Source organism: Cryptomeria japonica, chromosome 11, assembly GCF_030272615.1.
Source record: "Cryptomeria japonica chromosome 11, Sugi_1.0, whole genome shotgun sequence".
NCBI classification, from domain to species: Eukaryota; Viridiplantae; Streptophyta; class Pinopsida; order Cupressales; family Cupressaceae; genus Cryptomeria; species Cryptomeria japonica.
In genome coordinates, this window is record NC_081415.1 from 679797213 (window position 1) to 679811719 (window position 14507).

General features: G+C 35.3%; 1 protein-coding gene across 1 annotated transcript in view; it reads left to right on the plus strand.

Annotated features, from left to right (window-relative positions):
• The first annotated feature begins 2588 nt into the window (after positions 1 to 2588).
• The window catches only part of LOC131038152 (BTB/POZ domain-containing protein At3g05675), a 34768-nt gene continuing 22849 nt past the window's right edge, over positions 2589 to 14507 (plus strand). Inside the window, exon 1 of the mRNA XM_057970493.2 lies at positions 2589 to 3806. The gene's annotated coding sequence lies outside the window, so the exon portion shown is untranslated. The remainder of the gene's footprint in view (positions 3807 to 14507) is intronic.

Here is a 14507-nt window from a genome sequence, read left to right on the forward strand (position 1 = left end):
TTAGTGGTAAATAAATACAAGGGTTCTCTTAAGAAAATATTTTAACAAGAAAAAAAAGCTAATGAAGGGAACTTCATGAGTATGTTTAGGAAAATTAATAGGCATAAAAAAAATAAAAAAAATGATATCACCTTGCACATGTGTTGATTGATCTTAAAGAGGGTTCTCACCAAGTTTTATATAACTTTTAGTATAACCTGTACAAAGGATTAGTATAGCCTAACCTGCTCTGATACCATGTTAGAAATTAGGATCTTAGGATACTAATCATTATAAACAAGATCATAAAGTAAATGAAATGAGAAACATACATGCATAACTATACACATTACACAAGATATACATGGGGAAAACCCTTTCGAGTAAAAAACCCCATAAAGCATCATTTTATTAAACACTTACAAATATAGTCTATCATAAAATAGACTTGAACCCGAGGATACTCCTCCAATACTTCCACATGGCCAATAATACCTCTTGTGCATAGTGATACAACTCACTATGAAGCTCCAAATTCACCCATCTCTCAAATGAGAGAGAACCTCCTTAAATATAGGAGGAAGGGTGGCTTCACTAGTCACACGTTTTCAATAACCCCCACTCACAAATAATTAATAATCTAATAATTATTAGATTATAATTATTTCAAATGGGATATGCTTATAAAGCATATAATATATAAGGTTTATAACCTTATATTAGAACATTATATATATAAATGTTATAAGGATGTGATCCCTAATAACATTATGTTCTAACAAAATATCATGTACATCTAGCTAACAACTTAAATCATGAATATTCCATGAAATGTCAAAGTGTTGTAGTAAAATATAAAACCTTCACTTTTAAAGTCATTTAAAACATTTATTACACACTTTAATTAGTTAATTAATCATTAAAAAGTCATGTTCTTAATAAGTGATAAAAATGGGACGTGACATATTATCATTGATTTCATCTTTGATTTATGTTTAAAATTCCACAAGTGGAAGCACATATTTGTTATAACATGTTAGTCTTAAGAAGATTCATATTCATTATCTCACTACTATTTTATTTATTTATACTTTGGTATGCACACACACTTATATTTGTGCACACACCAAAGTGGGGGAAAAATGTAGAGGAGAAAATTATATAACCCTACACTTCTCCACTCTTATTTTACACCATTTTGTGTTCAAAATGCTTCTTTCTAATACATTTTTGGGCTCTTTTATTGCACACATTGATCTAAGACCCATTCCAACACTTTGATATGCTTTAATACTCTACTCATAAAACCTTTGTTACATCACTTAAAATTTTCTTTATCTTTGATTGGATCACACCAATTTTTTTTTGCTAAGATTGTTGTTATGATCTCGTTAACCTTTTTTAAATTTCAAATTACTCATATTTCATGGTTGACAATATCAAATGACTATTCCTTGTCAATGCACATGGGAAAAGCTTTAATTTGACATTTAGGGTATGCACTTAAAGGAATTGGATCACTGGGTCACTTGGATCATGCAATTAAAAAATTAAAAAAAAATTAGGACATCACATCCAATCTCTAACAATTATGTAGGTTCAATGTGGTGACATCTCTATCACACACCAACATCAACATCCATCTTCATGATTGCTCTTACTTATATTATTAACTCAGTCTCATGGATTGACTAAGGCACAATAAAGTTCTAAACTTCAATTCTTTTGGAGAACACTCAACGATGTTCTTTGAAACCACATCTATTTTTCGTCATTTTAGATATCAATAGATAAACAAGTGCTCCATGTACAAAAGACCTAATTTTGCTCTTGACATGATCACACCACTAGACAATATAGCTTTTGTAATTTTTTCTCATACTTGCATCTTCTTGAATTCCAATTGTCTCAACATTCTCATCAATAATTCAATTCTAAAATTTAGTTTCCAAATTTATAAATCAATATATGATCAAATCATACTTCATATTTTAAAATATACAACCCTAATCACCTCTCATTTCAATTTAACACATTTTAATTTCAATTTCAACATACTCACATTAATTACATGATCAAACTTAACTCATTTTTTAAATTGATTAATTTCATTTTGTTAATCACTTTTAAATATATATTAAGAGTCATTTTGAACAAAGACCTTCTAACATATCCCAATGCCTTTACATAAAATGAAATAATGAATGAATAAAATTTTAATAAGGTCTATAAGACCAAACAATCTTAGAAACCAAGACCTCCACAATCAACATTCTATATATTTCTCTCTATGTCAACTTTTTTGTTAAAAATCTTGACCAAGAAATTTGCAATTTTTTAAACACTCTCCTCAAACAACTTGCTACTTGCTCAAATTGTCCACCAAAACACTTTTAATTTTAAATTTTCAAATGAAAAAAGAAAAAACCATTAACAAACTTTTTGTTAAAGAAATATTCTGTGTAATAGATCCATTTTGTATTAGTATTTCGGATGGAACCTTTCCTAGAGGGTCGGTCCTATTCGTCCATTTTGAACGGGCAAATTGAGTGGATGGCATATGAGGACAAGTCTCTCATTGGTGGCGTGACCATTATCCAGAGTGCTCACACCTCAACCTATACTGCATTATTTTGGTAACTTTTTCATCGAGCCACCATTTGTGTGTCGTTCGTTAGTTTCAGAAATTACAGCAAATAGGCGGTCCATTCCCATTCCTTGATGACACAAAATGAAAACCCACTTTCCCCTAGAAAGCACACATGTAATTGGATGAAATTTGGGGAGAACAAACTTTCAAGGTCATGTGGAGCCCACTCTGCAGATTTTTCATGATTGGTCATCATCACTCCAAGGGAAAATCAGATCTAAAAATACTTGTCACAACTGCCCTCTCTCAATCTGGTGATTAATCAGAAGAAAGGATATATATTTATATATTATTACAAGATGTAAGCGGTTGTGTGCCTTCATGAATGCTGTTTAATCATCCAATTTGTCTGGTCTAGGGAAGTCCATCGTCATCTGCTTTACAGCAAAATCCTGGACAAACTACATTAAGCCATTTACAATTGGTGGTACGAAGATTCCGCCTCATCTGCCAATTCGGCCAGGTGTCCCTGTATGGGGATGAGTCTATACTGATCTGACATGCCTTAAATATTATTAAGTTTTCAGTTTTGGGTAAAATCTTCATTGGGGACATGTGAAACACAGTTTCCCACTAGACCCATTTGTCATAGGAATCATTTTAGTAGAGATCCACCTTTATAAGTTTCAGTACAGTAGGGATTTTTTATCATATCCGTTTCTTATAATGTCTCAGTACAGAGAGTTTCTTATTATCCCCAGTTTTGATAGGGTTGGTAGAATTTGGATTCTGATGATACTATGTTCTCACAAGTTTCAGTATAATTAGGTCTTTTGGGGTTAAGCCGACGGATTTTGGAAATATCCATTTCTTAGAGGAAAGTCTTGGTGCAGTTAAGGTTTTCTTAACACCCAACTGTAAGGAGGCTTCGTATGATTGTGATTCTAATAATAGGAGCCCTTGTATTATCATTTTGATAATAGTCACTCATAATTCGTAGCACAGTTAGGATTTTGGTACATTTTGTGTTAGGGGGTCATAATTTTCATGTCTGATGACGAGGATGAGGCTTATTCTGCGGTTTGGATACCCACGCCTTTCTGGGTCGGGTCCTGTTCACTGGGATTTTTAGCAGACAGTTTTTCAATTCAGATATGGAGTCAGCGAGCTCATTTTTGCAAGGAATAGCGGGGAGATTGTAAGTGGGGAAAGCTACTTCAGTGTCTACAAAGGAAAGGTGAGTTTTGTTTATTTGGTGTTTCACGTGCTGGATTGCTTAGCAGATTGAAGATGCAGAGTCCAAAGCAAACAAGTTGTTTTTGTGGGGTTATTGGTTTTGTAAACATTGGATAATGATAGGCTTAATGCAGACTACGAAGGAAAAAAGCTGTTTTGTGGGGATATTAACTTTTCAACATAGGATTATGATAAACATAATTATATAAGGGTAAAGCGGATATAGGATCTAAGAATCTCAAGGTTTAAAGAAATCTAAAGAACATTAGTAACTTTTTTATTGTAACATGCGATAATGACATGATTAATGCGGACTGGGAAGGAAGAAAGCTTTTTCGGGGGGGATATTGGCTTTTAAACTTTGCATTATATTGGCATTTTTATAAGGGCAAAGCTGATCTAAGAATATAGAGGTTAAAAAATTTCTAAGGAACACAAGCCACATGTTTTTTTAAACGTTGTAATGTTAAAAGTTTTTTCTTTTCTTTGATACCCTAATGTCGACAAACTTCCTTTTGTTTAGACCATGTCTGAGGGGTTCGTCTATGTATTCTGGCATCTGCCAATGTCATCTGTCGTGTTTCACCTCTTGTTCAATTGATATAGCTCCTTTGACATAATGTTAAAACCATAGCCACTGGTAGATATGTGGGATACGACTATTGAAGGGGCATATCAAACGGAGTATATGAATAAATGTATGGTTAGATTACAATATAGTCCTAGAGGGGATAGAGTGGTATGGAGATGAACTAATCCTATTGACTATGGTTAAGACTCTGCAAATAGTTGACCCTCAAGTTTAATCGATGGTGAGACCCAGGGCGTAAACAGTAACCCATACTTGCTAGGGTCAATATAGGTGTCACTCAAATATCGCCCAAGTAACTTCAATTTGCCTGTACCATCTCAGAGACATTTTTCTTTTAAAGCAAGCTAAATGCATTTGAAATGTAAACCTTATTTCTTCAGTGGATCTTCATTTTTGCACGTGCAACTCATGTCAAATAAATTTCATCTTCTGGGGTATAAGCTTTTGTATGTAGCACATTTTTTGCACATAGGGAACAACTAGTGAGTATTTGCATAGGAGGATCTTGGATGACTACAATGGACACGTTTTATGTGTATGCATAGAATGAAGGATAGTACTTGTTGTCTCTGAAAAATTACTACCCCTTGATGGCAGCAAATCTTTCTACGACAAATCTTGTTTCTGAAAGAATCTACCTATCGTATATGATAGGGAAAACTCTCTCTCTCTCTCTCTCTATATATATATATATTTCCTTCCTAGCCATACATGGGGGCTATCTATATTTCTGTACAACATGTCGAACTGTGAGACTTGATGCAAACTTTAGTTCCCTTTGAGAGGTACGACATGTGTGTTTACACCTCTGTAGTAGGAATAGGATATAATCTCTATGATAATGATAAACAGGTAGAGAAAATTCTTATCTGCAAAAGCTTTTACATATGTGATCTAAATTTTAAATTCTTTGAGTGACAGAAGGTACATCTGCTAAGCAGTATTCTGTAATTTTAATTTTTTCAGAAGTAGAGAAAAGGGCCTGATATTCTACAGTATGTATCTGATTTCAACAAATCTATAAATCTAACCTGGACTTGCAAATAAGTTTCACACAGGCGTATACATTGTAAAATTATCAAACGTCAATTGTGTTCTGTAGTCTTAACAACTCAGCACTGCTTCCCTTTAGTGCCTAATTTCTGATGTTCCTTCATTATTTCTTTGACATTGGAGTGTATTTATCTGGCTTGAGAGCTCCAGATTTTTCTGTTTTCAATTCTTGTTTTAACTTCTTCATTTCTTTTGTTTACTTGCATTCTCTTTTAGGCTGGCTTCTTGCTTTAGTACCTGGTTGCTTGTCTATCTCACGTTCCACATCTTGCACTTGGATTTAATTTTCCTGTTGAGGTTGAGAGCTAAGTCCCCTATACAATATTGTTTACTGATTCTAGCTTAACATCTTCAAAGATTTGAAACGATTGCTATTTTTTATCTTAATCTAAATACTTGTTTCCTGACTTCCCCCTTTCCTGTCTTTTTCTACATGAAAGATATCCAAAAAATTATATCTTTGATCTAATAATTCCCTCAGCGATCTTGAGAGGGAGACCCTAAATGTTGGAATAAAAAACATTATATAGTACAATATATTTTAGGGTCTGATAGTATTTAGTATGCATTGTATCACTCTTTGTTTTCTTTGCTTGCTGTTTTAAAGTCATGTGACTCCAACTCAAAATCTCTATTAATTTTCAGCAGAGTACTAGTTTTTAAACAATAAGTCAATGCAATTTATTGTATTGTGCAGTCTTGTGTGATGAAGTACATTTAATATTAGGATACAATGTATTTGATAAGTGTTGCATCACTCTTTGATTCCTTTGCTTGCTGTTTGGAGTCATCTGGCTCCAACTCTAAATCTCTATTAACTTTCAATAGAGTACCAAACGTTAAACAAAACTACTTCCCAGCTCTATGATTGTTTTTCTAAATGAGGCTACATCTTTGTTTGGAGCTTGTGAATGCACAAAAGTTTGGTACTTTTTAAGTTTGAGGTTTATGGAACCATGGCTATGAATTACCTACTTCAACTTTTTGAGGCTGCAATTGATATTTTTTGTAGTTTGTAAATTGGAACAAGCATCTTACGGGGTTTGCTATCTGCTTGTAGCATTCATTGGAAGTCACACCTTACCAGTGAGCTGAATATCTGGTGTAGATCTTTGGAAATTAAAATGTGCATCGAAATTTGTAAATTATTTTAGCTGCAGTGAGCATATTTCTTGCTATACTATTCTTTTTCTGTAGGAACATTTTCTACATGACAGATATGTACCGCTCTTTCTTATTTTAGAGGGATCTTGATCTGTTTGATTAGTGGATGTGTTTTCTTTGATAACATTTATTGAATTCACTCCTTCATGACGATTTCTGTTATACTTTGGTTGGTGATTGTCAAACATCAAAGACGCAGTAGCTTTTAAAAGGTGCTATATTTTGTTATTGCCACTTATTGGTGTATTACTAATCTTTTAAGAGGATTCTTTAATAAATAACTATCAAGAGGCGGCAGACTTTTTGGTATGCATGTTGGTGGTGACAGTACTGTGTATTATTCTTTAGGGCTGCATTTTTATGTGAAAGGTGCAGACTTTATTTACTTAATTGTCTGTTTAGATCCACCTAATTTGCAAATGATTACATATAGATGCCTTAACATCAAAGGTGCCATTTTGTTATGAACATTGAAATGCATACCATCCTGCAAATTAGCCTAATATTATTGCAGGAAACATACAAACAACATTTACACAGTTGAGGCAATGCCACCTGCTGGTTTGTTTGTTTTTGCAAGCCTATTAGCTGATGTAACATTGGAATTGTTCCTAAGTTAACTTCACAAACCATTTGACACCTTTATGTGCTTTTAACTCACCAGCAGGAATTTACATGAATAGATGTCTTTTGAGAACAGTGTCAAAAGCTTACTTGCATTGCCCTCTGATTCTTTGTGGCATTTGAGCTATGTGAAATAGTGTATTTGCAATTAGTGCCAAGAGGGTAAACGTTTAGCAGTGCCATTGGAAATACATTCTGAATGTGAAATTAAGAGTTGAGCACAAGCATCAATATTTGAGGCCATGGGCTTTGTCTTGGGAAGACTGCACATAGACTTGTGCTCAACATTGATTTTTTGTTGTTTGGCTTAGTTTCATTTTTATTTTTTGAGTGGCCATCATGGTTGAAGTTGCGAGCAATACCTTCTATGTCACATATTCTGTTTCTGTACTATGATCAAGTCCTTGTTTGTAGAAGACATGAAAGTCATATTCAATTACCTTGAGCATTGTTGGGGCATGTCTTGATCTGGACACGCTGCAACATCATAGAAAAGTGAAGCTCAGAGTGTTGTTTCCTTTACTGACGTGTTAGGGGCATGGCAGCATTATTGTGGCATTGTGCAACCTAATATCACGATTAACACAACAATGACATGGTGTGGCCAGGGCGTAATTGTTTGTTAACTTAATTTTAGAATGGAAAATCGCAGGAAAAGTTGGAAACTTTATATTTTGAATAAGAATAATATTTGAAAATATAGAGAATTGTTTTTTTGGATTTTTTTATTTTTCCTGTTTCTCTTGCATGTAACTGAATAACTATGTTTTAGATGCGAGTTATTAAATTACTTGCAGTTTTTTCAAGTAATGGTGGATTTGACTGGTTTAGTTCTATGTTGGACTTTTATACTGTTTTGGGAGTCAAACTTACATGTGAAAAAGTCGCTTTGTAATCAACATTAAGTAGAGTAGCCACAATTAACTTGGAATTCCATCCATGGTCTGTGGGCTGCATCTAGAGCAACATTTTCGCTTAGTAATTCATATTCCATTTGAACTACAGCCTCCTTTGTAGGCCATAAAACATCTGGTGGAAGCTACTATAATTCCCTTTTGATTGATAGAATTCACTTGCAAACACTCAATGAGTTAGGCCTTCAACAACTGGTTTCTAGCAATTTCTTGTTGTAGGCATTATTTGTAGCTGGGTTGAACCACCTTTAGAGCTGTGTGTTTTATTTGCAAGAAGCTGACTTGAACTATTTTGAAGCTACCTTGAATGACACTGCATTGATAGGGCATTTGCATGAATGACATCATTTCAATTTTAGATGTATTAGTGTTTTAATTTGCACCTTTTAATGCAATACAAAATAGAATGAATTTGTGGGAGAATCACTTTTTGAATTAGAAGGGACAATTGGTTTCTAGCATTTTCTTGTTGTAGGCATTGTTTGTGGTTGGGTTGAACCACCTTTAGAGCTGTGTGCTTTATTTGCAAGAAGCTAATTTGAACTATTTTGAAGCTGCCTTGATTGAGAGTGCATTGAGGGGGTATTGGCATGTTGTTTATATCATGTGGCAGCATTTTAATTTTGTGTGTTAATGTTTTAATTCACACATTTTAGTGCAACACAAAACAGAATAAATGTGTGTTAGAATTTCTCTTTGAAATAGAAGGTGAAGTTCCCTATACACAAGAAGCCAACCACATTTGAACAATACATACTTGCTATATCCAATTTTGTGTAGTGTGGTTCGTGCTCATATTAAACAAAACTAAAGGTATGTATTTTTGGATTCATGTAGGGCAAACAATTGATACACACTTCGACTCAAGCCAAAAAAGGTTTTTGATGAATTTCGTAAATCTAACGACTATCATGCTTACATTGTTCAACTGAAAACAGATCGAGTAGTGTAAGTACACAAATATAAGATTGTTTTAAACAATACAAAAGAATCAGTAAATCAACAAAGAGAATGTGAAATACAACTACAAGACTCAGTTCACTACAAACTGCAATGCAAAGCTTGCAGCCTGAACAAAACTAATGTATGCCTTTTTGGATTCACTCAGGACAAATGACTAATACACACTTCAACTCAAGCCCAAAAAAGTTTTTCTATGCTTTTTGACTGAGCGTAAACCCTACAACTATCATGCTTAAATTGTTCAACTAAAGACAGAGACTGAGTAGTGCAAGTACACACAATGATAAGATTGGTTTAAACTTTAAACAACATAGAAGATTTGATAAGACAAGAGGGGAATTGCATACACAATTACAAGATCCATTTTACTGCAAACAACAATGCAAAGCGTGCAGTCAATTGTGAAATCCCTTTAATTTGCTTCGTCAACACATACAAAGGACATCACTAGCTAAACACGAGAATTGCATCCAATGCTCTAGCTTCAAATACTAACTTAAGAATTACTCCAATACAAAGCTTGTAATAGTTGTTTAAGTGGTATTTAACTCTAAAAATGTTTAAGGCTAAGTTGCCGAATTGGATACGGGATCGGGAATGGGTACGTGGGTACGGCAGAAATGTTTTTGGGGGGTTGGGTACGTTTTCGGTATGTTCATACAAAAATTAAATATATGCTATAAACAAAACCATTACAAATTTCAAATTGTGAAACATAATAGACTAATTTAAATTCAGTTTTCAATATCAAAAAGATCAAACTAGAATCTCATGATAGATACGTTCTAAGTTCACTAATCAGCACTGTAGATCTTAAGAATATCAAAAATATCAAACTAGAATCACTAAATATTTTGAAAACATTTCAGCATCTAAAAACACAAACCCCAGACGTACCCACAAGAGATTCATTTCAGAATCAGATTCCGAAAAGTCCCATTATTCAGCAACTTAGGTTTAAGGCACTAAATTCTTAAACAAGTGAGCAACAAAACAAGCGTGATAGAAAATTTTATTAAGTACTAAATTTTGGATCATGAATCATCCCTTAATGAGCTGCCAAAAGCACTTAAGAATATGGTTTACAATTCATTGCATGAAAATAAATAAAATTGCTAAGAATGACTTCTACCTTTGACAATAGCTTGATTGCATGCAAAACAAGCTCTATTACAATTTTCCATTCAGTAACTACTAAATCCAACTTAGTCAATCTTTAGTTGGACTCTAGACAAGGATAACTACAATCTAATAATAGACCTTCTAGAAGATCATCTAAAAATAGGGCAATTACAAGTAATAGCTTTGGGTAAAAATAAACTTTTGATAGGTGGCTCTAGAGGTGATTTTGGTGAAGTTCCTTAGCGCTTTCCTCGCAAATCCCCAGATGAACTTCTGAAACACTGACAATTCCTCTATTGATGCTATGAATCTGAAAATCCCTATCTTATTGATCTTGCATCAAAACCTAGTCGCTACTTGCAACCTTCTATTGATGTTGTGACTTATTCACACATCGCCCCATTGCAAATGGGGACCCCTACTTTTTTGCTTTTTGGGGTTTAGGGTTTGTCTGTTAGCCTTTGCATTTTGAGTGTCGCCAGGGGATCAATTGGATGGTAGGCTTTGCTTGAGCCAGGGGAGTCAGCAGGTGCTCCGGGTTAGGGTTTCTTTGAGAGTCTTCCTTAGGGCCTGGTTTTGCTCTTGTTGCTAATTGTGTCTTGCTTTGTGAGTGGGTATCATTCTTGAAGGTCCGAGCTAGGTCAAGTTGGTGAGTGATGAAGTCTGGAATGTCATCCTAATCTTCAAATGCCCTGAAATTTGGCTGTCTGGAATGTCCTGATCTTGAAATTTGGATAAGTCTGCAATGTCTTGATCTTGAAATTTGACTAAGTCTGGAAAATTGAAGAATCCTCCAAAAACTAGATTTTGCAATATAACTCCTGGAGGTCCGAAACCACTCTCAAACATCCTGGAAGTATATATGGAATATAACTTAAGTATAAAATGATCTTGACGGAGAGACCAAAATGTCAAATTTTGCTCCTGACCCTTCCAAAGGGTCCACAGCAAAATTCTCCATAAGACATTCTACTTTGACCAAAACCTAGAACTAACGCATTCCCACGCTTTAATGAAGGTAAAAACGCTTGTTTGAATGAAGAAATGTGAAAATGAAGTTAGGATCTTGGCCAAGAATAGGGATTTCGCTCCTGACCCTTCCAAAGGGTCCAAAGTGAAAATCCTTGAAGACCTCAAATTCTCACTTATCAAGGCCAAATTTCTAGTTCCTAAGGCATGTTTGAAGGTATTTTTAAATGTTCTAGCCTTGTCAAGATTGAAAGATGAAGGATTTTAGTCAAGAAGATGAATTTCGCTCCTGACCCTTCCAAAGGGTCCAGAGCGAAATTCTTGAAAACACTCATTTTTCCTTTAGCAAGAGTTAAGACCAAGGTGGAGATGCATGAGGAAGGATCTATGTTTGCCTCCCAAAGAGGATGAAAATAGGAAAAGTCAAGGATCCAACCCAAAACATGATTTTCGCTCCTAACCCTTCCAAAGGGTCCAGAGCGAAAATCTTTGTAGCTCTCATTTCCTTTCAAATTTTGACTAAGTGTTGGTTTCTAGGGCATGTTGGGGGATGAATTGGTATGTTCTTGCCTTGAGATGGAGTTGATTGATTTTGAAGAACAAGATTTTGGCCTAAAGGAGAATTTTGCTCCTGACCCTTCCAAAGGGGCCAGAGCGAAATTCATCATAAACTTCATTTGCTACCTTGGTTGACCTTGAAACCTTCTTCCTCAGGTGGAAAATGATCTAAGTTTGCTTCTTGAAGTGGTTTGAAGTTTGAAAAGTGAGTAATCTAGCCTAGAATGAGATTTTCGCTCCTGACCCTTCCAAAGGGTCTAGAGTGAAAATCTTCCTAAAGCTCATTTCCTCCCTAGTTTGACCAAATTTTGATTTGCAGAGCATCTTGAAAGGAAGGATGGACATGTTTGGACTTTGGAAATATGTGAGAGCTTTGAAAAAATGAAGGATTCTAGCCAAGAAGTGAATTTCGCTCCTAACCCTTCCAAAGGGTCTAGAGCGAAATTCCCAAAATCACTTAGTTTGCCCATGAGGAAGGTCAAGGCGTGGATCCCTAGGCTCTGGAGGAAGGAAAAATAGTGTATGCTTGCCTTGGAAGGCATTTTGGAGTAGAGACATGGTGGAATTTGTCCAAAATGCAAAATTCGCTCTTGACCCTTCCAGAGGGTCCAGGGCGAAATTCTTATAGGGCTTGTCCCTGGAAAGAGTCTTGAACTAACTTCATTTTAATATCTTTTGTTGATGATTTAAGGTATAAAATGCTATGTTAGAATAAATATATTATGTGTCCTTAATCATTTTATGGTTTGTCTTGCAGGTGAAAGAAGACCAGGCCAGGGCAAGGACGGCCTCCTCTAGTCCAACATCATCAAGGACGACCTCCTCCATTCCAGCATCATCAAGGACAACCTCTTCCAGTCCAGCATTTGAAGGAACCATCCTGCACATCAAAGACAAAGGAGGTTAGAGCAAGGGTCCATTGCTCGGGAGAGTTAATTAAAGTTAGCTTCTCAGCATCATCAAATTGAACATCAACCAAGTTGCGAGTGTCAGACAAGGTGGCATCCCAGTCATCACTCCTCCAGTCGAATTGGTCCACCTCAACGTGTCCAGATTCAATGTACCTGACTCATCAAAGATGGCACTAACTTTGATGTACCTACCCCGGTTATCCATTGGTCGAATATTCTAGAGAAGACATGTGTCCAAATAATGCAATTATTTCATTGGCCAAAATTGAGTTGGTTGTAACAAACCCTAATTAGGGTTTTCATTGTAAAATCTCGGCCATTGATCTCAAGTTGATTTGAGCCATTGAATTGTATTGAGGGCACTATATAAGCCCTGACTCCTCATTTGTAAAGGCAAATAGTTAGTCAATAGTCAGGAGTTAGAAGGTGAATAGTTAGAAATAGTGAATAGTCAGTTAATAGTATAGCAATTAGAGTAGAATAGAAAGAGAAGGCAAAGATTGTTGCCAAGATGTTGTTGTAAAAGGCTTGTAAAACTTCATTGAAGAAATGCTGAAATCTATGGGTCGATTCAACAATTTGCATGGTCTCTATACTTCTCAGATTTGATTTCATGTTATTAGATGAGTGGAAGAAATGTGTTTGATTGATGGTGAAATTTGTATATCCATACTACTAGTAGTTTGTTGATTGCAGACTTGCCTTGTGTAGTCAACTGGAATCATTCAGCTTAAGCCTAACTTCAATTGTCGCTTCTTCATTGATATGCATTGACCTGATGGTGTCTGCCTGTGGCGATGATCTGAACATCATAAAGCTTTCCTCCGAAGATCGCACCTTGTGGAGATGGTCCTGGGATGTCAAAACAAGACTTAGTTAGAATTTCATCAAAGATCAATCATTGCTCCTACATTCTTAGTGTCAGAATTAGATCCTTTCCTCGCCCTCATCCTTTTTCTTTTTTTCAAAAAAATCTAGGTTAGTGAAATCCTGTATTCTAGCAATATTCAAAGCAAATCAGATGTTTAGTCATCAAGTGTAAGTCCCCTTGTGTTTCCAGCAAAATCACATCATACCACAAAGAGCTTATCCACGAGTAGAGAACCTACATACAAGAACCTTGGAGTTGCCTTGACTGATCCTTCGGCGAGATCTTCAGCAGTCGGGAAACTTTGCTCAAGAGAGGATAAGGTACCTTTAGGTATTTTATTCTGTGTTCGCATGTGCATGAAAAACACATCAACATTCCTTAGCGCTTCCCTTGCAAATCCCCAGATGAACTTTTGAAACACTGACAATTCCTCTATTGATGCCATGAATTTGAAAATCCCTATCTTATTGATCTTGCATCAAAACCTAGTCGCTACTTGCAACCTTCTATATTCTGAAAATTCCAAAACCCTAACCAATCATGTAATGTTCCCTTCCCAATTTGCTTTAGAAATCGCAATTGGAACAAATTAGGGTTAGGGTTACATCTTACCAAGTATAATATCTCTTTAAATGGCGTGATTCTTGGATTTGGATCTTGTAATCATAACATAAGAAATATATATATATATATATATATATATATAACTTGGATTTAGTGATTCATGGATTTGGATCATTTAAAGAGATTCTACTTGGTAAGATGTAACCCTAACCCTAATTTGTTCCAATTGTGATTTCTAGGGCAAATTCTAGGGCAAGTTGGGAAGGGGACATTACAAATGGTATTAGAGCATGATATTGCCATCCTGCAGGGTAAAGATGAATGAAGTAATCATTCTAGTTGTTGGTGTAACTTATGTCTCATGTAATTACACGTTACTTCAGTTGACTTAGGATAA